The 19195-nt window shown below is 50.7% G+C and overlaps 28 non-coding genes across 28 annotated transcripts; all 28 read left to right on the forward strand.

The window, feature by feature from the left end:
• Positions 1–459: 459 nt before the first annotated feature.
• Positions 460–530, forward strand: TRNAG-GCC. Its single transcript has one exon. It is a non-coding gene; the product is annotated as a tRNA-Gly (tRNA).
• Positions 531–1075: 545 nt separating this feature from the next.
• TRNAG-GCC lies at positions 1076–1146 on the forward strand. The gene has a single exon. It is a non-coding gene; the product is annotated as a tRNA-Gly (tRNA).
• Positions 1147–1691: 545 nt separating this feature from the next.
• Positions 1692–1762, forward strand: TRNAG-GCC. Its single transcript has one exon. It is a non-coding gene; the product is annotated as a tRNA-Gly (tRNA).
• A 545-nt stretch (positions 1763–2307) lies between these two features.
• On the forward strand, positions 2308–2378 carry TRNAG-GCC. Its single transcript has one exon. It is a non-coding gene; the product is annotated as a tRNA-Gly (tRNA).
• Positions 2379–2923: 545 nt separating this feature from the next.
• TRNAG-GCC lies at positions 2924–2994 on the forward strand. Its single transcript has one exon. It is a non-coding gene; the product is annotated as a tRNA-Gly (tRNA).
• A 545-nt stretch (positions 2995–3539) lies between these two features.
• On the forward strand, positions 3540–3609 carry TRNAG-GCC. The gene has a single exon. It is a non-coding gene; the product is annotated as a tRNA-Gly (tRNA).
• Positions 3610–4154: 545 nt separating this feature from the next.
• On the forward strand, positions 4155–4225 carry TRNAG-GCC. Its single transcript has one exon. It is a non-coding gene; the product is annotated as a tRNA-Gly (tRNA).
• Positions 4226–4770: 545 nt separating this feature from the next.
• TRNAG-GCC lies at positions 4771–4841 on the forward strand. The gene has a single exon. It is a non-coding gene; the product is annotated as a tRNA-Gly (tRNA).
• A 545-nt stretch (positions 4842–5386) lies between these two features.
• TRNAG-GCC lies at positions 5387–5457 on the forward strand. The gene has a single exon. It is a non-coding gene; the product is annotated as a tRNA-Gly (tRNA).
• Positions 5458–6001: 544 nt separating this feature from the next.
• TRNAG-GCC lies at positions 6002–6072 on the forward strand. The gene has a single exon. It is a non-coding gene; the product is annotated as a tRNA-Gly (tRNA).
• A 556-nt stretch (positions 6073–6628) lies between these two features.
• Positions 6629–6699, forward strand: TRNAG-GCC. Its single transcript has one exon. It is a non-coding gene; the product is annotated as a tRNA-Gly (tRNA).
• Positions 6700–7244: 545 nt separating this feature from the next.
• Positions 7245–7315, forward strand: TRNAG-GCC. Its single transcript has one exon. It is a non-coding gene; the product is annotated as a tRNA-Gly (tRNA).
• Positions 7316–7860: 545 nt separating this feature from the next.
• On the forward strand, positions 7861–7931 carry TRNAG-GCC. The gene has a single exon. It is a non-coding gene; the product is annotated as a tRNA-Gly (tRNA).
• Positions 7932–8476: 545 nt separating this feature from the next.
• Positions 8477–8547, forward strand: TRNAG-GCC. Its single transcript has one exon. It is a non-coding gene; the product is annotated as a tRNA-Gly (tRNA).
• Positions 8548–9092: 545 nt separating this feature from the next.
• Positions 9093–9163, forward strand: TRNAG-GCC. Its single transcript has one exon. It is a non-coding gene; the product is annotated as a tRNA-Gly (tRNA).
• Positions 9164–9708: 545 nt separating this feature from the next.
• Positions 9709–9779, forward strand: TRNAG-GCC. Its single transcript has one exon. It is a non-coding gene; the product is annotated as a tRNA-Gly (tRNA).
• A 545-nt stretch (positions 9780–10324) lies between these two features.
• Positions 10325–10395, forward strand: TRNAG-GCC. The gene has a single exon. It is a non-coding gene; the product is annotated as a tRNA-Gly (tRNA).
• Positions 10396–10940: 545 nt separating this feature from the next.
• TRNAG-GCC lies at positions 10941–11011 on the forward strand. Its single transcript has one exon. It is a non-coding gene; the product is annotated as a tRNA-Gly (tRNA).
• Positions 11012–11556: 545 nt separating this feature from the next.
• On the forward strand, positions 11557–11627 carry TRNAG-GCC. The gene has a single exon. It is a non-coding gene; the product is annotated as a tRNA-Gly (tRNA).
• Positions 11628–12172: 545 nt separating this feature from the next.
• TRNAG-GCC lies at positions 12173–12243 on the forward strand. Its single transcript has one exon. It is a non-coding gene; the product is annotated as a tRNA-Gly (tRNA).
• A 545-nt stretch (positions 12244–12788) lies between these two features.
• On the forward strand, positions 12789–12859 carry TRNAG-GCC. Its single transcript has one exon. It is a non-coding gene; the product is annotated as a tRNA-Gly (tRNA).
• A 545-nt stretch (positions 12860–13404) lies between these two features.
• On the forward strand, positions 13405–13475 carry TRNAG-GCC. Its single transcript has one exon. It is a non-coding gene; the product is annotated as a tRNA-Gly (tRNA).
• Positions 13476–14020: 545 nt separating this feature from the next.
• TRNAG-GCC lies at positions 14021–14091 on the forward strand. Its single transcript has one exon. It is a non-coding gene; the product is annotated as a tRNA-Gly (tRNA).
• A 545-nt stretch (positions 14092–14636) lies between these two features.
• On the forward strand, positions 14637–14707 carry TRNAG-GCC. The gene has a single exon. It is a non-coding gene; the product is annotated as a tRNA-Gly (tRNA).
• Positions 14708–15252: 545 nt separating this feature from the next.
• Positions 15253–15323, forward strand: TRNAG-GCC. The gene has a single exon. It is a non-coding gene; the product is annotated as a tRNA-Gly (tRNA).
• A 545-nt stretch (positions 15324–15868) lies between these two features.
• Positions 15869–15939, forward strand: TRNAG-GCC. Its single transcript has one exon. It is a non-coding gene; the product is annotated as a tRNA-Gly (tRNA).
• A 545-nt stretch (positions 15940–16484) lies between these two features.
• TRNAG-GCC lies at positions 16485–16555 on the forward strand. The gene has a single exon. It is a non-coding gene; the product is annotated as a tRNA-Gly (tRNA).
• A 543-nt stretch (positions 16556–17098) lies between these two features.
• TRNAG-GCC lies at positions 17099–17169 on the forward strand. The gene has a single exon. It is a non-coding gene; the product is annotated as a tRNA-Gly (tRNA).
• Positions 17170–19195: the final 2026 nt, after the last annotated feature.

Consider the following 19195-nt stretch of genomic DNA (forward strand, 5'->3'; position numbering starts at 1 on the left):
GACAAACTTGTCTTCCTTTCCGTATTGTCTCTGCTGATATAGCAAAGTGGCTCTTTCCATAGAGTGGAGCAACGATTCACTTAAATTTCAATGCGGTAAATGTTATTCCTCAAAGCGCTCGTGGCTTTTTCTTTCTTTCCCTCCCAAGAATTCCTGCAGACAGACTTAAATGTTCAAAATGCTTAGTCCTCTCCAGCTGTCTCTTCATCTTGGGAGCCTCTGAGCTAAGGCTGCTGCTGCTCAAGTTACATCCTCTTCCTCCTGGAACCTGAGGAAAGCAGGCCTCTAGGGTTCCGTTTGCACGGATCCCCTCTCTTGCTATCAGAAGACTTCTGGAAGCCGCCCTGTCCTGGCTGCGGGAGAGGGCTGGGCCAGCGTACTGGTCAGACACCAGCGGCCATGGGAACGCCAGGTGAGCCTCTGACTGGCCTCCTAAAATCAGGGCACCTCCAAAACCAAGCATTGGTGGTTCAGTGGTAGAATTCTCATTTGCCATGCGGGAGGCCTGGGTTCGATTCCCAGCCAATGCAGCTAGAGTTTTCCTTCTTTCCCTCCTCTCTCTCTGGAATGCTTCTCCACTCTTGGAGGGATGTGCTGGAGGCCCCTTTGCCACTATGACAAACTTGTCTTCCTTTCCGTATTGTCTCTGCTGATATAGCAAAGTGGCTCTTTCCATAGAGTGGAGCAACGATTCACTTAAATTTCAATGCGGTAAATGTTATTCCTCAAAGCGCTCGTGGCTTTTTCTTTCTTTCCCTCCCAAGAATTCCTGCAGACAGACTTAAATGTTCAAAATGCTTAGTCCTCTCCAGCTGTCTCTTCTTCTTGGGAGCCTCTGAGCTAAGGCTGCTGCTGCTCAAGTTACATCCTCTTCCTCCTGGAACCTGAGGAAAGCAGGCCTCTAGGGTTCCGTTTGCACGGATCCCCTCTCTTGCTATCAGAAGACTTCTGGAAGCCGCCCTGTCCTGGCTGCGGGAGAGGGCTGGGCCAGCGTACTGGTCAGACACCAGCGGCCATGGGAACGCCAGGTGAGCCTCTGACTGGCCTCCTAAAATCAGGGCACCTCCGAAACCAAGCATTGGTGGTTCAGTGGTAGAATTCTCGTTTGCCATGCGGGAGGCCTGGGTTCGATTCCCAGCCAATGCAGCTAGAGTTTTCCTTCTTTCCCTCTTCTCTCTCTGGAATGCTTCTCCACTCTTGGAGGGATGTGCTGGAGGCCCCTTTGCCACTATGACAAACTTGTCTTCCTTTCCGTATTGTCTCTGCTGATATAGCAAAGTGGCTCTTTCCATAGAGTGGAGCAACGATTCACTTAAATTTCAATGCGGTAAATGTTATTCCTCAAAGCGCTCGTGGCTTTTTCTTTCTTTCCCTCCCAAGAATTCCTGCAGACAGACTTAAATGTTCAAAATGCTTAGTCCTCTCCAGCTGTCTCTTCTTCTTGGGAGCCTCTGAGCTAAGGCTGCTGCTGCTCAAGTTACATCCTCTTCCTCCTGGAACCTGAGGAAAGCAGGCCTCTAGGGTTCCGTTTGCACGGATCCCCTCTCTTGCTATCAGAAGACTTCTGGAAGCCGCCCTGTCCTGGCTGCGGGAGAGGGCTGGGCCAGCGTACTGGTCAGACACCAGCGGCCATGGGAACGCCAGGTGAGCCTCTGACTGGCCTCCTAAAATCAGGGCACCTCCAAAACCAAGCATTGGTGGTTCAGTGGTAGAATTCTCGTTTGCCATGCGGGAGGCCTGGGTTCGATTCCCAGCCAATGCAGCTAGAGTTTTCCTTCTTTCCCTCCTCTCTCTCTGGAATGCTTCTCCACTCTTGGAGGGATGTGCTGGAGGCCCCTTTGCCACTATGACAAACTTGTCTTCCTTTCCGTATTGTCTCTGCTGATATAGCAAAGTGGCTCTTTCCATAGAGTGGAGCAACGATTCACTTAAATTTCAATGCGGTAAATGTTATTCCTCAAAGCGCTCGTGGCTTTTTCTTTCTTTCCCTCCCAAGAATTCCTGCAGACAGACTTAAATGTTCAAAATGCTTAGTCCTCTCCAGCTGTCTCTTCTTCTTGGGAGCCTCTGAGCTAAGGCTGCTGCTGCTCAAGTTACATCCTCTTCCTCCTGGAACCTGAGGAAAGCAGGCCTCTAGGGTTCCGTTTGCACGGATCCCCTCTCTTGCTATCAGAAGACTTCTGGAAGCCGCCCTGTCCTGGCTGCGGGAGAGGGCTGGGCCAGCGTACTGGTCAGACACCAGCGGCCATGGGAACGCCAGGTGAGCCTCTGACTGGCCTCCTAAAATCAGGGCACCTCCGAAACCAAGCATTGGTGGTTCAGTGGTAGAATTCTCGTTTGCCATGCGGGAGGCCTGGGTTCGATTCCCAGCCAATGCAGCTAGAGTTTTCCTTCTTTCCCTCCTCTCTCTCTGGAATGCTTCTCCACTCTTGGAGGGATGTGCTGGAGGCCCCTTTGCCACTATGACAAACTTGTCTTCCTTTCCGTATTGTCTCTGCTGATATAGCAAAGTGGCTCTTTCCATAGAGTGGAGCAACGATTCACTTAAATTTCAATGCGGTAAATGTTATTCCTCAAAGCGCTCGTGGCTTTTTCTTTCTTTCCCTCCCAAGAATTCCTGCAGACAGACTTAAATGTTCAAAATGCTTAGTCCTCTCCAGCTGTCTCTTCTTCTTGGGAGCCTCTGAGCTAAGGCTGCTGCTGCTCAAGTTACATCCTCTTCCTCCTGGAACCTGAGGAAAGCAGGCCTCTAGGGTTCCGTTTGCACGGATCCCCTCTCTTGCTATCAGAAGACTTCTGGAAGCCGCCCTGTCCTGGCTGCGGGAGAGGGCTGGGCCAGCGTACTGGTCAGACACCAGCGGCCATGGGAACGCCAGGTGAGCCTCTGACTGGCCTCCTAAAATCAGGGCACCTCCAAAACCAAGCATTGGTGGTTCAGTGGTAGAATTCTCGTTTGCCATGCGGGAGGCCTGGGTTCGATTTCCAGCCAATGCAGCTAGAGTTTTCCTTCTTTCCCTCCTCTCTCTCTGGAATGCTTCTCCACTCTTGGAGGGATGTGCTGGAGGCCCCTTTGCCACTATGACAAACTTGTCTTCCTTTCCGTGTTGTCTCTGCTGATTTAGCAAAGTGGCTCTTTCCATAGAGTGGAGCAACGATTCACTTAAATTTCAATGCGGTAAATGTTATTCCTCAAAGCGCTCGTGGCTTTTTCTTTCTTTCCCTCCCAAGAATTCCTGCAGACAGACTTAAATGTTCAAAATGCTTAGTCCTCTCCAGCTGTCTCTTCTTCTTGGGAGCCTCTGAGCTAAGGCTGCTGCTGCTCAAGTTACATCCTCTTCCTCCTGGAACCTGAGGAAAGCAGGCCTCTAGGGTTCCGTTTGCACGGATCCCCTCTCTTGCTATCAGAAGACTTCTGGAAGCCGCCCTGTCCTGGCTGCGGGAGAGGGCTGGGCCAGCGTACTGGTCAGACACCAGCGGCCATGGGAACGCCAGGTGAGCCTCTGACTGGCCTCCTAAAATCAGGGCACCTCCGAAACCAAGCATTGGTGGTTCAGTGGTAGAATTCTCGTTTGCCATGCGGGAGGCCTGGGTTCGATTCCAGCCAATGCAGCTAGAGTTTTCCTTCTTTCCCTCCTCTCTCTCTGGAATGCTTCTCCACTCTTGGAGGGATGTGCTGGAGGCCCCTTTGCCACTATGACAAACTTGTCTTCCTTTCCGTATTGTCTCTGCTGATATAGCAAAGTGGCTCTTTCCATAGAGTGGAGCAACGATTCACTTAAATTTCAATGCGGTAAATGTTATTCCTCAAAGCGCTCGTGGCTTTTTCTTTCTTTCCCTCCCAAGAATTCCTGCAGACAGACTTAAATGTTCAAAATGCTTAGTCCTCTCCAGCTGTCTCTTCATCTTGGGAGCCTCTGAGCTAAGGCTGCTGCTGCTCAAGTTACATCCTCTTCCTCCTGGAACCTGAGGAAAGCAGGCCTCTAGGGTTCCGTTTGCACGGATCCCCTCTCTTGCTATCAGAAGACTTCTGGAAGCCGCCCTGTCCTGGCTGCGGGAGAGGGCTGGGCCAGCGTACTGGTCAGACACCAGCGGCCATGGGAACGCCAGGTGAGCCTCTGACTGGCCTCCTAAAATCAGGGCACCTCCAAAGCCAAGCATTGGTGGTTCAGTGGTAGAATTCTCTTTTGCCATGCGGGAGGCCTGGGTTCGATTCCCAGCCAATGCAGCTAGAGTTTTCCTTCTTTCCCTCCTCTCTCTCTGGAATGCTTCTCCACTCTTGGAGGGATGTGCTGGAGGCCCCTTTGCCACTATGACAAACTTGTCTTCCTTTCCGTATTGTCTCTGCTGATATAGCAAAGTGGCTCTTTCCATAGAGTGGAGCAACGATTCACTTAAATTTCAATGCGGTAAATGTTATTCCTCAAAGCGCTCGTGGCTTTTTCTTTCTTTCCCTCCCAAGAATTCCTGCAGACAGACTTAAATGTTCAAAATGCTTAGTCCTCTCCAGCTGTCTCTTCTTCTTGGGAGCCTCTGAGCTAAGGCTGCTGCTGCTCAAGTTACATCCTCTTCCTCCTGGAACCTGAGGAAAGCAGGCCTCTAGGGTTCCGTTTGCACGGATCCCCTCTCTTGCTATCAGAAGACTTCTGGAAGCCGCCCTGTCCTGGCTGCGGGAGAGGGCTGGGCCAGCGTACTGGTCAGACACCAGCGGCCATGGGAACGCCAGGTGAGCCTCTGACTGGCCTCCTAAAATCAGGGCACCTCCAAAACCAAGCATTGGTGGTTCAGTGGTAGAATTCTCGTTTGCCATGCGGGAGGCCTGGGTTCGATTTCCAGCCAATGCAGCTAGAGTTTTCCTTCTTTCCCTCCTCTCTCTCTGGAATGCTTCTCCACTCTTGGAGGGATGTGCTGGAGGCCCCTTTGCCACTATGACAAACTTGTCTTCCTTTCCGTATTGTCTCTGCTGATATAGCAAAGTGGCTCTTTCCATAGAGTGGAGCAACGATTCACTTAAATTTCAATGCGGTAAATGTTATTCCTCAAAGCGCTCGTGGCTTTTTCTTTCTTTCCCTCCCAAGAATTCCTGCAGACAGACTTAAATGTTCAAAATGCTTAGTCCTCTCCAGCTGTCTCTTCATCTTGGGAGCCTCTGAGCTAAGGCTGCTGCTGCTCAAGTTACATCCTCTTCCTCCTGGAACCTGAGGAAAGCAGGCCTCTAGGGTTCCGTTTGCACGGATCCCCTCTCTTGCTATCAGAAGACTTCTGGAAGCCGCCCTGTCCTGGCTGCGGGAGAGGGCTGGGCCAGCGTACTGGTCAGACACCAGCGGCCATGGGAACGCCAGGTGAGCCTCTGACTGGCCTCCTAAAATCAGGGCACCTCCAAAACCAAGCATTGGTGGTTCAGTGGTAGAATTCTCGTTTGCCATGCGGGAGGCCTGGGTTCGATTCCCAGCCAATGCAGCTAGAGTTTTCCTTCTTTCCCTCCTCTCTCTCTGGAATGCTTCTCCACTCTTGGAGGGATGTGCTGGAGGCCCCTTTGCCACTATGACAAACTTGTCTTCCTTTCCGTATTGTCTCTGCTGATATAGCAAAGTGGCTCTTTCCATAGAGTGGAGCAACGATTCACTTAAATTTCAATGCGGTAAATGTTATTCCTCAAAGCGCTCGTGGCTTTTTCTTTCTTTCCCTCCCAAGAATTCCTGCAGACAGACTTAAATGTTCAAAATGCTTAGTCCTCTCCAGCTGTCTCTTCATCTTGGGAGCCTCTGAGCTAAGGCTGCTGCTGCTCAAGTTACATCCTCTTCCTCCTGGAACCTGAGGAAAGCAGGCCTCTAGGGTTCCGTTTGCACGGATCCCCTCTCTTGCTATCAGAAGACTTCTGGAAGCCGCCCTGTCCTGGCTGCGGGAGAGGGCTGGGCCAGCGTACTGGTCAGACACCAGCGGCCATGGGAACGCCAGGTGAGCCTCTGACTGGCCTCCTAAAATCAGGGCACCTCCAAACCAAGCATTGGTGGTTCAGTGGTAGAATTCTCGTTTGCCATGCGGGAGGCCTGGGTTCGATTCCCAGCCAATGCAGCTAGAGTTTTCCTTCTTTCCCTCCTCTCTCTCTGGAATGCTTCTCCACTCTTGGAGGGATGTGCTGGAGGCCCCTTTGCCACTATGACAAACTTGTCTTCCTTTCCGTATTGTCTCTGCTGATATAGCAAAGTGGCTCTTTCCATAGAGTGGAGCAACGATTCACTTAAATTTCAATGCGGTAAATGTTATTCCCTCAAAGCGCTCGTGCTTTTTCTTCCTTTCCCTCCCAAGAATTCCTGCAGACAGACTAAATGTTCAAAATGCTTAGGTCCCTCTCCAGCGGTCTCTTCTTCTTGGGAGCCGCTGCTGAAGGCTTAGGCTGCTGCTGCTCAGTTACATCCTCTTCCTCCTGGAACCTGAGGAAAGAAGGCCTCTAGGGTTCCGTTTGCACTGATCCCCTCTCTTGCTATCAGAAGACTAAGACTTCTGGAAGCCGCCCTGTCCTGGCTGCGGGAGAGGGCTGGGCCAGCGTACTGGTCAGACACCAGCGGCCATGGGAACGCCAGGTGAGCCTCTGACTGGCCTCCTAAAATCAGGGCACCTCCGAAACCAAGCATTGGTGGTTCAGTGGTAGAATTCTCGTTTGCCATGCGGGAGGCCTGGGTTCGATTCCCAGCCAATGCAGCTAGAGTTTTCCTTCTTTCCCTCCTCTCTCTCTGGAATGCTTCTCCACTCTTGGAGGGATGTGCTGGAGGCCCCTTTGCCACTATGACAAACTTGTCTTCCTTTCCGTATTGTCTCTGCTGATATAGCAAAGTGGCTCTTTCCATAGAGTGGAGCAACGATTCACTTAAATTTCAATGCGGTAAATGTTATTCCTCAAAGCGCTCGTGGCTTTTTCTTTCTTTCCCTCCCAAGAATTCCTGCAGACAGACTTAAATGTTCAAAATGCTTAGTCCTCTCCAGCTGTCTCTTCATCTTGGGAGCCTCTGAGCTAAGGCTGCTGCTGCTCAAGTTACATCCTCTTCCTCCTGGAACCTGAGGAAAGCAGGCCTCTAGGGTTCCGTTTGCACGGATCCCCTCTCTTGCTATCAGAAGACTTCTGGAAGCCGCCCTGTCCTGGCTGCGGGAGAGGGCTGGGCCAGCGTACTGGTCAGACACCAGCGGCCATGGGAACGCCAGGTGAGCCTCTGACTGGCCTCCTAAAATCAGGACACTTCCAAAACCAAGCATTGGTGGTTCAGTGGTAGAATTCTCGTTTGCCATGCGGGAGGCCTGGGTTCGATTCTCAGCCAATGCAGCTAGAGTTTTCCTTCTTTCCCTCCTCTCTCTCTGGAATGCTTCTCCACTCTTGGAGGGATGTGCTGGAGGCCCCTTTGCCACTATGACAAACTTGTCTTCCTTTCCGTATTGTCTCTGCTGATATAGCAAAGTGGCTCTTTCCATAGAGTGGAGCAACGATTCACTTAAATTTCAATGCGGTAAATGTTATTCCTCAAAGCGCTCGTGGCTTTTTCTTTCTTTCCCTCCCAAGAATTCCTGCAGACAGACTTAAATGTTCAAAATGCTTAGTCCTCTCCAGCTGTCTCTTCTTCTTGGGAGCCTCTGAGCTAAGGCTGCTGCTGCTCAAGTTACATCCTCTTCCTCCTGGAACCTGAGGAAAGCAGGCCTCTAGGGTTCCGTTTGCACGGATCCCCTCTCTTGCTATCAGAAGACTTCTGGAAGCCGCCCTGTCCTGGCTGCGGGAGAGGGCTGGGCCAGCGTACTGGTCAGACACCAGCGGCCATGGGAACGCCAGGTGAGCCTCTGACTGGCCTCCTAAAATCAGGGCACCTCCAAAACCAAGCATTGGTGGTTCAGTGGTAGAATTCTCGTTTGCCATGCGGGAGGCCTGGGTTCGATTCCCAGCCAATGCAGCTAGAGTTTTCCTTCTTTCCCTCCTCTCTCTCTGGAATGCTTCTCCACTCTTGGAGGGATGTGCTGGAGGCCCCTTTGCCACTATGACAAACTTGTCTTCCTTTCCGTATTGTCTCTGCTGATATAGCAAAGTGGCTCTTTCCATAGAGTGGAGCAACGATTCACTTAAATTTCAATGCGGTAAATGTTATTCCTCAAAGCGCTCGTGGCTTTTTCTTTCTTTCCCTCCCAAGAATTCCTGCAGACAGACTTAAATGTTCAAAATGCTTAGTCCTCTCCAGCTGTCTCTTCTTCTTGGGAGCCTCTGAGCTAAGGCTGCTGCTGCTCAAGTTACATCCTCTTCCTCCTGGAACCTGAGGAAAGCAGGCCTCTAGGGTTCCGTTTGCACGGATCCCCTCTCTTGCTATCAGAAGACTTCTGGAAGCCGCCCTGTCCTGGCTGCGGGAGAGGGCTGGGCCAGCGTACTGGTCAGACACCAGCGGCCATGGGAACGCCAGGTGAGCCTCTGACTGGCCTCCTAAAATCAGGGCACCTCCGAAACCAAGCATTGGTGGTTCAGTGGTAGAATTCTCGTTTGCCATGCGGGAGGCCTGGGTTCGATTCCCAGCCAATGCAGCTAGAGTTTTCCTTCTTTCCCTCCTCTCTCTCTGGAATGCTTCTCCACTCTTGGAGGGATGTGCTGGAGGCCCCTTTGCCACTATGACAAACTTGTCTTCCTTTCCGTATTGTCTCTGCTGATATAGCAAAGTGGCTCTTTCCATAGAGTGGAGCAACGATTCACTTAAATTTCAATGCGGTAAATGTTATTCCTCAAAGCGCTCGTGGCTTTTTCTTTCTTTCCCTCCCAAGAATTCCTGCAGACAGACTTAAATGTTCAAAATGCTTAGTCCTCTCCAGCTGTCTCTTCTTCTTGGGAGCCTCTGAGCTAAGGCTGCTGCTGCTCAAGTTACATCCTCTTCCTCCTGGAACCTGAGGAAAGCAGGCCTCTAGGGTTCCGTTTGCACGGATCCCCTCTCTTGCTATCAGAAGACTTCTGGAAGCCGCCCTGTCCTGGCTGCGGGAGAGGGCTGGGCCAGCGTACTGGTCAGACACCAGCGGCCATGGGAACGCCAGGTGAGCCTCTGACTGGCCTCCTAAAATCAGGGCACCTCCGAAACCAAGCATTGGTGGTTCAGTGGTAGAATTCTCGTTTGCCATGCGGGAGGCCTGGGTTCGATTCCCAGCCAATGCAGCTAGAGTTTTCCTTCTTTCCCTCCTCTCTCTCTGGAATGCTTCTCCACTCTTGGAGGGATGTGCTGGAGGCCCCTTTGCCACTATGACAAACTTGTCTTCCTTTCCGTATTGTCTCTGCTGATATAGCAAAGTGGCTCTTTCCATAGAGTGGAGCAACGATTCACTTAAATTTCAATGCGGTAAATGTTATTCCTCAAAGCGCTCGTGGCTTTTTCTTTCTTTCCCTCCCAAGAATTCCTGCAGACAGACTTAAATGTTCAAAATGCTTAGTCCTCTCCAGCTGTCTCTTCATCTTGGGAGCCTCTGAGCTAAGGCTGCTGCTGCTCAAGTTACATCCTCTTCCTCCTGGAACCTGAGGAAAGCAGGCCTCTAGGGTTCCGTTTGCACGGATCCCCTCTCTTGCTATCAGAAGACTTCTGGAAGCCGCCCTGTCCTGGCTGCGGGAGAGGGCTGGGCCAGCGTACTGGTCAGACACCAGCGGCCATGGGAACGCCAGGTGAGCCTCTGACTGGCCTCCTAAAATCAGGGCACCTCCAAAACCAAGCATTGGTGGTTCAGTGGTAGAATTCTCGTTTGCCATGCGGGAGGCCTGGGTTTGATTCCCAGCCAATGCAGCTAGAGTTTTCCTTCTTTCCCTCCTCTCTCTCTGGAATGCTTCTCCACTCTTGGAGGGATGTGCTGGAGGCCCCTTTGCCACTATGACAAACTTGTCTTCCTTTCCGTATTGTCTCTGCTGATATAGCAAAGTGGCTCTTTCCATAGAGTGGAGCAACGATTCACTTAAATTTCAATGCGGTAAATGTTATTCCTCAAAGCGCTCGTGGCTTTTTCTTTCTTTCCCTCCCAAGAATTCCTGCAGACAGACTTAAATGTTCAAAATGCTTAGTCCTCTCCAGCTGTCTCTTCTTCTTGGGAGCCTCTGAGCTAAGGCTGCTGCTGCTCAAGTTACATCCTCTTCCTCCTGGAACCTGAGGAAAGCAGGCCTCTAGGGTTCCGTTTGCACGGATCCCCTCTCTTGCTATCAGAAGACTTCTGGAAGCCGCCCTGTCCTGGCTGTGGGAGAGGGCTGGGCCAGCGTACTGGTCAGACACCAGCGGCCATGGGAACGCCAGGTGAGCCTCTGACTGGCCTCCTAAAATCAGGGCACCTCCGAAACCAAGCATTGGTGGTTCAGTGGTAGAATTCTCGTTTGCCATGCGGGAGGCCTGGGTTCGATTCCCAGCCAATGCAGCTAGAGTTTTCCTTCTTTCCCTCTTCTCTCTCTGGAATGCTTCTCCACTCTTGGAGGGATGTGCTGGAGGCCCCTTTGCCACTATGACAAACTTGTCTTCCTTTCCGTATTGTCTCTGCTGATATAGCAAAGTGGCTCTTTCCATAGAGTGGAGCAACGATTCACTTAAATTTCAATGCGGTAAATGTTATTCCTCAAAGCGCTCGTGGCTTTTTCTTTCTTTCCCTCCCAAGAATTCCTGCAGACAGACTTAAATGTTCAAAATGCTTAGTCCTCTCCAGCTGTCTCTTCTTCTTGGGAGCCTCTGAGCTAAGGCTGCTGCTGCTCAAGTTACATCCTCTTCCTCCTGGAACCTGAGGAAAGCAGGCCTCTAGGGTTCCGTTTGCACGGATCCCCTCTCTTGCTATCAGAAGACTTCTGGAAGCCGCCCTGTCCTGGCTGCGGGAGAGGGCTGGGCCAGCGTACTGGTCAGACACCAGCGGCCATGGGAACGTCAGGTGAGCCTCTGACTGGCCTCCTAAAATCAGGGCACCTCCAAAACCAAGCATTGGTGGTTCAGTGGTAGAATTCTCGTTTGCCATGCGGGAGGCCTGGGTTCGATTTCCAGCCAATGCAGCTAGAGTTTTCCTTCTTTCCCTCCTCTCTCTCTGGAATGCTTCTCCACTCTTGGAGGGATGTGCTGGAGGCCCCTTTGCCACTATGACAAACTTGTCTTCCTTTCCGTATTGTCTCTGCTGATATAGCAAAGTGGCTCTTTCCATAGAGTGGAGCAACGATTCACTTAAATTTCAATGCGGTAAATGTTATTCCTCAAAGCGCTCGTGGCTTTTTCTTTCTTTCCCTCCCAAGAATTCCTGCAGACAGACTTAAATGTTCAAAATGCTTAGTCCTCTCCAGCTGTCTCTTCATCTTGGGAGCCTCTGAGCTAAGGCTGCTGCTGCTCAAGTTACATCCTCTTCCTCCTGGAACCTGAGGAAAGCAGGCCTCTAGGGTTCCGTTTGCACGGATCCCCTCTCTTGCTATCAGAAGACTTCTGGAAGCCGCCCTGTCCTGGCTGCGGGAGAGGGCTGGGCCAGCGTACTGGTCAGACACCAGCGGCCATGGGAACGCCAGGTGAGCCTCTGACTGGCCTCCTAAAATCAGGGCACCTCCGAAACCAAGCATTGGTGGTTCAGTGGTAGAATTCTCGTTTGCCATGCGGGAGGCCTGGGTTCGATTCCCAGCCAATGCAGCTAGAGTTTTCCTTCTTTCCCTCCTCTCTCTCTGGAATGCTTCTCCACTCTTGGAGGGATGTGCTGGAGGCCCCTTTGCCACTATGACAAACTTGTCTTCCTTTCCGTATTGTCTCTGCTGATATAGCAAAGTGGCTCTTTCCATAGAGTGGAGCAACGATTCACTTAAATTTCAATGCGGTAAATGTTATTCCTCAAAGCGCTCGTGGCTTTTTCTTTCTTTCCCTCCCAAGAATTCCTGCAGACAGACTTAAATGTTCAAAATGCTTAGTCCTCTCCAGCTGTCTCTTCTTCTTGGGAGCCTCTGAGCTAAGGCTGCTGCTGCTCATGTTACATCCTCTTCCTCCTGGAACCTGAGGAAAGCAGGCCTCTAGGGTTCCGTTTGCACGGATCCCCTCTCTTGCTATCAGAAGACTTCTGGAAGCCGCCCTGTCCTGGCTGCGGGAGAGGGCTGGGCCAGCGTACTGGTCAGACACCAGCGGCCATGGGAACGCCAGGTGAGCCTCTGACTGGCCTCCTAAAATCAGGGCACCTCCGAAACCAAGCATTGGTGGTTCAGTGGTAGAATTCTCATTTGCCATGCGGGAGGCCTGGGTTCGATTCCCAGCCAATGCAGCTAGAGTTTTCCTTCTTTCCCTCCTCTCTCTCTGGAATGCTTCTCCACTCTTGGAGGGATGTGCTGGAGGCCCCTTTGCCACTATGACAAACTTGTCTTCCTTTCCGTATTGTCTCTGCTGATATAGCAAAGTGGCTCTTTCCATAGAGTGGAGCAACGATTCACTTAAATTTCAATGCGGTAAATGTTATTCCTCAAAGCGCTCGTCGCTTTTTCTTTCTTTCCCTCCCAAGAATTCCTGCAGACAGACTTAAATGTTCAAAATGCTTAGTCCTCTCCAGCTGTCTCTTCTTCTTGGGAGCCTCTGAGCTAAGGCTGCTGCTGCTCAAGTTACATCCTCTTCCTCCTGGAACCTGAGGAAAGCAGGCCTCTAGGGTTCCGTTTGCACGGATCCCCTCTCTTGCTATCAGAAGACTTCTGGAAGCCGCCCTGTCCTGGCTGCAGGAGAGGGCTGGGCCAGCGTACTGGTCAGACACCAGCGGCCATGGGAACGCCAGGTGAGCCTCTGACTGGCCTCCTAAAATCAGGGCACCTCCGAAACCAAGCATTGGTGGTTCAGTGGTAGAATTCTCGTTTGCCATGCGGGAGGCCTGGGTTCGATTTCCAGCCAATGCAGCTAGAGTTTTCCTTCTTTCCCTCCTCTCTCTCTGGAATGCTTCTCCACTCTTGGAGGGATGTGCTGGAGGCCCCTTTGCCACTATGACAAACTTGTCTTCCTTTCCGTATTGTCTCTGCTGATATAGCAAAGTGGCTCTTTCCATAGAGTGGAGCAACGATTCACTTAAATTTCAATGCGGTAAATGTTATTCCTCAAAGCGCTCGTGGCTTTTTCTTTCTTTCCCTCCCAAGAATTCCTGCAGACAGACTTAAATGTTCAAAATGCTTAGTCCTCTCCAGCTGTCTCTTCTTCTTGGGAGCCTCTGAGCTAAGGCTGCTGCTGCTCAAGTTACATCCTCTTCCTCCTGGAACCTGAGGAAAGCAGGCCTCTAGGGTTCCGTTTGCACGGATCCCCTCTCTTGCTATCAGAAGACTTCTGGAAGCCGCCCTGTCCTGGCTGTGGGAGAGGGCTGGGCCAGCGTACTGGTCAGACACCAGCGGCCATGGGAACGCCAGGTGAGCCTCTGACTGGCCTCCTAAAATCAGGGCACCTCCGAAACCAAGCATTGGTGGTTCAGTGGTAGAATTCTCGTTTGCCATGCGGGAGGCCTGGGTTCGATTCCCAGCCAATGCAGCTAGAGTTTTCCTTCTTTCCCTCCTCTCTCTCTGGAATGCTTCTCCACTCTTGGAGGGATGTGCTGGAGGCCCCTTTGCCACTATGACAAACTTGTCTTCCTTTCCGTATTGTCTCTGCTGATATAGCAAAGTGGCTCTTTCCATAGAGTGGAGCAACGATTCACTTAAATTTCAATGCGGTAAATGTTATTCCTCAAAGCGCTCGTGGCTTTTTCTTTCTTTCCCTCCCAAGAATTCCTGCAGACAGACTTAAATGTTCAAAATGCTTAGTCCTCTCCAGCTGTCTCTTCTTCTTGGGAGCCTCTGAGCTAAGGCTGCTGCTGCTCAAGTTACATCCTCTTCCTCCTGGAACCTGAGGAAAGCAGGCCTCTAGGGTTCCGTTTGCACGGATCCCCTCTCTTGCTATCAGAAGACTTCTGGAAGCCGCCCTGTCCTGGCTGCGGGAGAGGGCTGGGCCAGCGTACTGGTCAGACACCAGCGGCCATGGGAACGCCAGGTGAGCCTCTGACTGGCCTCCTAAAATCAGGGCACCTCCAAAACCAAGCATTGGTGGTTCAGTGGTAGAATTCTCATTTGCCATGCGGGAGGCCTGGGTTCGATTCCCAGCCAATGCAGCTAGAGTTTTCCTTCTTTCCCTCCTCTCTCTCTGGAATGCTTCTCCACTCTTGGAGGGATGTGCTGGAGGCCCCTTTGCCACTATGACAAACTTGTCTTCCTTTCCGTATTGTCTCTGCTGATATAGCAAAGTGGCTCTTTCCATAGAGTGGAGCAACGATTCACTTAAATTTCAATGCGGTAAATGTTATTCCTCAAAGCGCTCGTGGCTTTTTCTTTCTTTCCCTCCCAAGAATTCCTGCAGACAGACTTAAATGTTCAAAATGCTTAGTCCTCTCCAGCTGTCTCTTCTTCTTGGGAGCCTCTGAGCTAAGGCTGCTGCTGCTCAAGTTACATCCTCTTCCTCCTGGAACCTGAGGAAAGCAGGCCTCTAGGGTTCCGTTTGCACGGATCCCCTCTCTTGCTATCAGAAGACTTCTGGAAGCCGCCCTGTCCTGGCTGCGGGAGAGGGCTGGGCCAGCGTACTGGTCAGACACCAGCGGCCATGGGAACGCCAGGTGAGCCTCTGACTGGCCTCCTAAAATCAGGGCACCTCCGAAACCAAGCATTGGTGGTTCAGTGGTAGAATTCTCGTTTGCCATGCGGGAGGCCTGGGTTCGATTTCCAGCCAATGCAGCTAGAGTTTTCCTTCTTTCCCTCCTCTCTCTCTGGAATGCTTCTCCACTCTTGGAGGGATGTGCTGGAGGCCCCTTTGCCACTATGACAAACTTGTCTTCCTTTCCGTATTGTCTCTGCTGATATAGCAAAGTGGCTCTTTCCATAGAGTGGAGCAACGATTCACTTAAATTTCAATGCGGTAAATGTTATTCCTCAAAGCGCTCGTGGCTTTTTCTTTCTTTCCCTCCCAAGAATTCCTGCAGACAGACTTAAATGTTCAAAATGCTTAGTCCTCTCCAGCTGTCTCTTCTTCTTGGGAGCCTCTGAGCTAAGGCTGCTGCTGCTCAAGTTACATCCTCTTCCTCCTGGAACCTGAGGAAAGCAGGCCTCTAGGGTTCCGTTTGCACGGATCCCCTCTCTTGCTATCAGAAGACTTCTGGAAGCCGCCCTGTCCTGGCTGCGGGAGAGGGCTGGGCCAGCGTACTGGTCAGACACCAGCGGCCATGGGAACGCCAGGTGAGCCTCTGACTGGCCTCCTAAAATCAGGACACCTCCGAAACCAAGCATTGGTGGTTCAGTGGTAGAATTCTCGTTTGCCATGCGGGAGGCCTGGGTTCGATTCCCAGCCAATGCAGCTAGAGTTTTCCTTCTTTCCCTCCTCTCTCTCTGGAATGCTTCTCCACTCTTGGAGGGATGTGCTGGAGGCCCCTTTGCCACTATGACAAACTTGTCTTCCTTTCCGTATTGTCTCTGCTGATATAGCAAAGTGGCTCTTTCCATAGAGTGGAGCAACGATTCACTTAAATTTCAATGCGGTAAATGTTATTCCTCAAAGCGCTCGTGGCTTTTTCTTTCTTTCCCTCCCAAGAATTCCTGCAGACAGACTTAAATGTTCAAAATGCTTAGTCCTCTCCAGCTGTCTCTTCTTCTTGGGAGCCTCTGAGCTAAGGCTGCTGCTGCTCAAGTTACATCCTCTTCCTCCTGGAACCTGAGGAAAGCAGGCCTCTAGGGTTCCGTTTGCACGGATCCCCTCTCTTGCTATCAGAAGACTTCTGGAAGCCGCCCTGTCCTGGCTGCGGGAGAGGGCTGGGCCAGCGTACTGGTCAGACACCAGCGGCCATGGGAACGCCAGGTGAGCCTCTGACTGGCCTCCTAAAATCAGGGCACCTCCGAAACCAAGCATTGGTGGTTCAGTGGTAGAATTCTCGTTTGCCATGCGGGAGGCCTGGGTTCGATTTCCAGCCAATGCAGCTAGAGTTTTCCTTCTTTCCCTCCTCTCTCTCTGGAATGCTTCTCCACTCTTGGAGGGATGTGCTGGAGGCCCCTTTGCCACTATGACAAACTTGTCTTCCTTTCCGTATTGTCTCTGCTGATATAGCAAAGTGGCTCTTTCCATAGAGTGGAGCAACGATTCACTTAAATTTCAATGCGGTAAATGTTATTCCTCAAAGCGCTCGTGGCTTTTTCTTTCTTTCCCTCCCAAGAATTCCTGCAGACAGACTTAAATGTTCAAAATGCTTAGTCCTCTCCAGCTGTCTCTTCTTCTTGGGAGCCTCTGAGCTAAGGCTGCTGCTGCTCAAGTTACATCCTCTTCCTCCTGGAACCTGAGGAAAGCAGGCCTCTAGGGTTCCGTTTGCACGGATCCCCTCTCTTGCTATCAGAAGACTTCTGGAAGCCGCCCTGTCCTGGCTGCGGGAGAGGGCTGGGCCAGCGTACTGGTCAGACACCAGCGGCCATGGGAACGCCAGGTGAGCCTCTGACTGGCCTCCTAAAATCAGGGCACCTCCGAAACCAAGCATTGGTGGTTCAGTGGTAGAATTCTCGTTTGCCATGCGGGAGGCCTGGGTTCGATTCCCAGCCAATGCAGCTAGAGTTTTCCTTCTTTCCCTCCTCTCTCTCTGGAATGCTTCTCCACTCTTGGAGGGATGTGCTGGAGGCCCCTTTGCCACTATGACAAACTTGTCTTCCTTTCCGTATTGTCTCTGCTGATATAGCAAAGTGGCTCTTTCCATAGAGTGGAGCAACGATTCACTTAAATTTCAATGCGGTAAATGTTATTCCTCAAAGCGCTCGTGGCTTTTTCTTTCTTTCCCTCCCAAGAATTCCTGCACAGACTTAAATGTTCAAAATGCTTAGTCCTCTCCAGCTGTCTCTTCTTCTTGGGAGCCTCTGAGCTAAGGCTGCTGCTGCTCAAGTTACATCCTCTTCCTCCTGGAACCTGAGGAAAGCAGGCCTCTAGGGTTCCGTTTGCACGGATCCCCTCTCTTGCTATCAGAAGACTTCTGGAAGCCGCCCTGTCCTGGCTGCGGGAGAGGGCTGGGCCAGCGTACTGGTCAGACACCAGCGGCCATGGGAACGCCAGGTGAGCCTCTGACTGGCCTCCTAAAATCAGGGCACCTCCGAAACCAAGCATTGGTGGTTCAGTGGTAGAATTCTCGTTTGCCATGCGGGAGGCCTGGGTTCGATTTCCAGCCAATGCAGCTAGAGTTTTCCTTCTTTCCCTCCTCTCTCTCTGGAATGCTTCTCCACTCTTGGAGGGATGTGCTGGAGGCCCCTTTGCCACTATGACAAACTTGTCTTCCTTTCCGTATTGTCTCTGCTGATATAGCAAAGTGGCTCTTTCCATAGAGTGGAGCAACGATTCACTTAAATTTCAATGCGGTAAATGTTATTCCTCAAAGCGCTCGTGGCTTTTTCTTTCTTTCCCTCCCAAGAATTCCTGCAGACAGACTTAAATGTTCAAAATGCTTAGTCCTCTCCAGCTGTCTCTTCTTCTTGGGAGCCTCTGAGCTAAGGCTGCTGCTGCTCAAGTTACATCCTCTTCCTCCTGGAACCTGAGGAAAGCAGGCCTCTAGGGTTCCGTTTGCACGGATCCCCTCTCTTGCTATCAGAAGACTTCTGGAAGCCGCGCGCCGGTATGGAGAATATTCACATATAATTGAACAGTTAACATTTATGTTAAAGTTTTTTTGGTAAAGTATTTTGTATGAGTTTTTTAAAATTTGTTTTAAAGCCTTTCTGCATGTCATCCCCTTTTCTTGCCTCTCTTCTGTTTTTTGGGTTCCTTCTATCACCCTAAGATTATTATGTACCATCCATCCACAATCTAGAATGATAGAAAGACCTAAGGTCATGTATGAGAAAATAATTTTATTTTACTTACCAACTACAGATTACAATTGAGTTTCTCATGGGGAGAACAGACTACTACACATCCGTGTTCGCTGTACTGAATCTCCCAGATACATAAGGCATACAATGATTTATATAATATTGATTATTAGAACACATCATACATGGGTAGTATGACAATAATCTCAGTCATTGGATATGATAATATTGTGGTTAATACTGATTGGGTATATGATAATGATCAGTTTATCATTTCTTGGAAGAAGTTGCCCCTCCCCCGGGGAAGGCCTAGTCATCCCCTTTAAGGAACTACCGTGTTCCCCAATTCAGCCATCTGTTTCTTACACCCTAGCCGATTCCTCTTTTGCTTACCCACAAGAGTGTCTCAATAGATCATGAGGCCTTGTGTCATGTATATGTCAAACAGAAGTCACTGAGGCCTTGTTCTTTTCTTCAGCTCTTAAGGCCTGAACCATGGTTCATCTAGGATGGTTCATAGACCACTTGCTACATCTCCCCCCTTGAAGGCCTTCGAGAGTAAGGGCTTCACAATTTGGGGATGATCTGGCTCCCGGGTGTCTAATTGCCAATGCCCCGACCGCAGGCTGTCTTAGGTTGCAGACCAATTAGGTTCCTTGTACTGGAATGGGTCTGTCTTACCCGTCATGGCCATACGACCTCATGTATGAGCATTGAAAGACAACCGAAGCATCAAAACCTGGGGAGATAATGTATATGAGGCCTGTGACATAAAATGACACAAAGATGTTACAGCCAGCATAGAGTGATGGTAGAAAAGGACAAATTGATCATAATGGCCAACAGGTAGCCCCTAAACACCCTCCCCTTGGCATTACCTGCAGCAGAATTTACTTAACTCAATCCAAACATTCCCAACGAGGATGACATAGACACAACCTTACAGTCTGGTGTCAGGGTTTTCAACGCTTACCATGGAAGGGGTTTGCATCTCAGCATACACAGTATTATCAGCAGGATCAGGGTGTAATGGTTCATTTAGGGCCATAGAATAAGCATGTTTGTTTACTTCTCTCTTGCTTAAAGCAGTTTCAATTCATCTTTGTAACAGGCCTTTAGCACAGGGTATGATACAACAACCAAGTACAACAAGAACAGCAGTGAGAATAAGCAAATTAGTAAAGCCAGAAAGGATGAAGTTTTTCCATTTTCCAAAAGTTTTGTCAAACCATCCTGTCCAGGATGTGTCATCTCCAGAATTTTCAGCAAGTTCATGAGCCGAAGAAGTAAGTCCTTCCAAGGCTTTGGTGATGGTGCCATCAGGGGCTGTGTTGTTGGGAATAAAAGTACAACAATGGCCACCTAACATCGTACACAGGCTGCCTTTCTCGGCCA

Source organism: Microcaecilia unicolor, chromosome 5, assembly GCF_901765095.1.
Source record: "Microcaecilia unicolor chromosome 5, aMicUni1.1, whole genome shotgun sequence".
Lineage (NCBI taxonomy): Eukaryota > Metazoa > Chordata > Amphibia > Gymnophiona > Siphonopidae > Microcaecilia > Microcaecilia unicolor.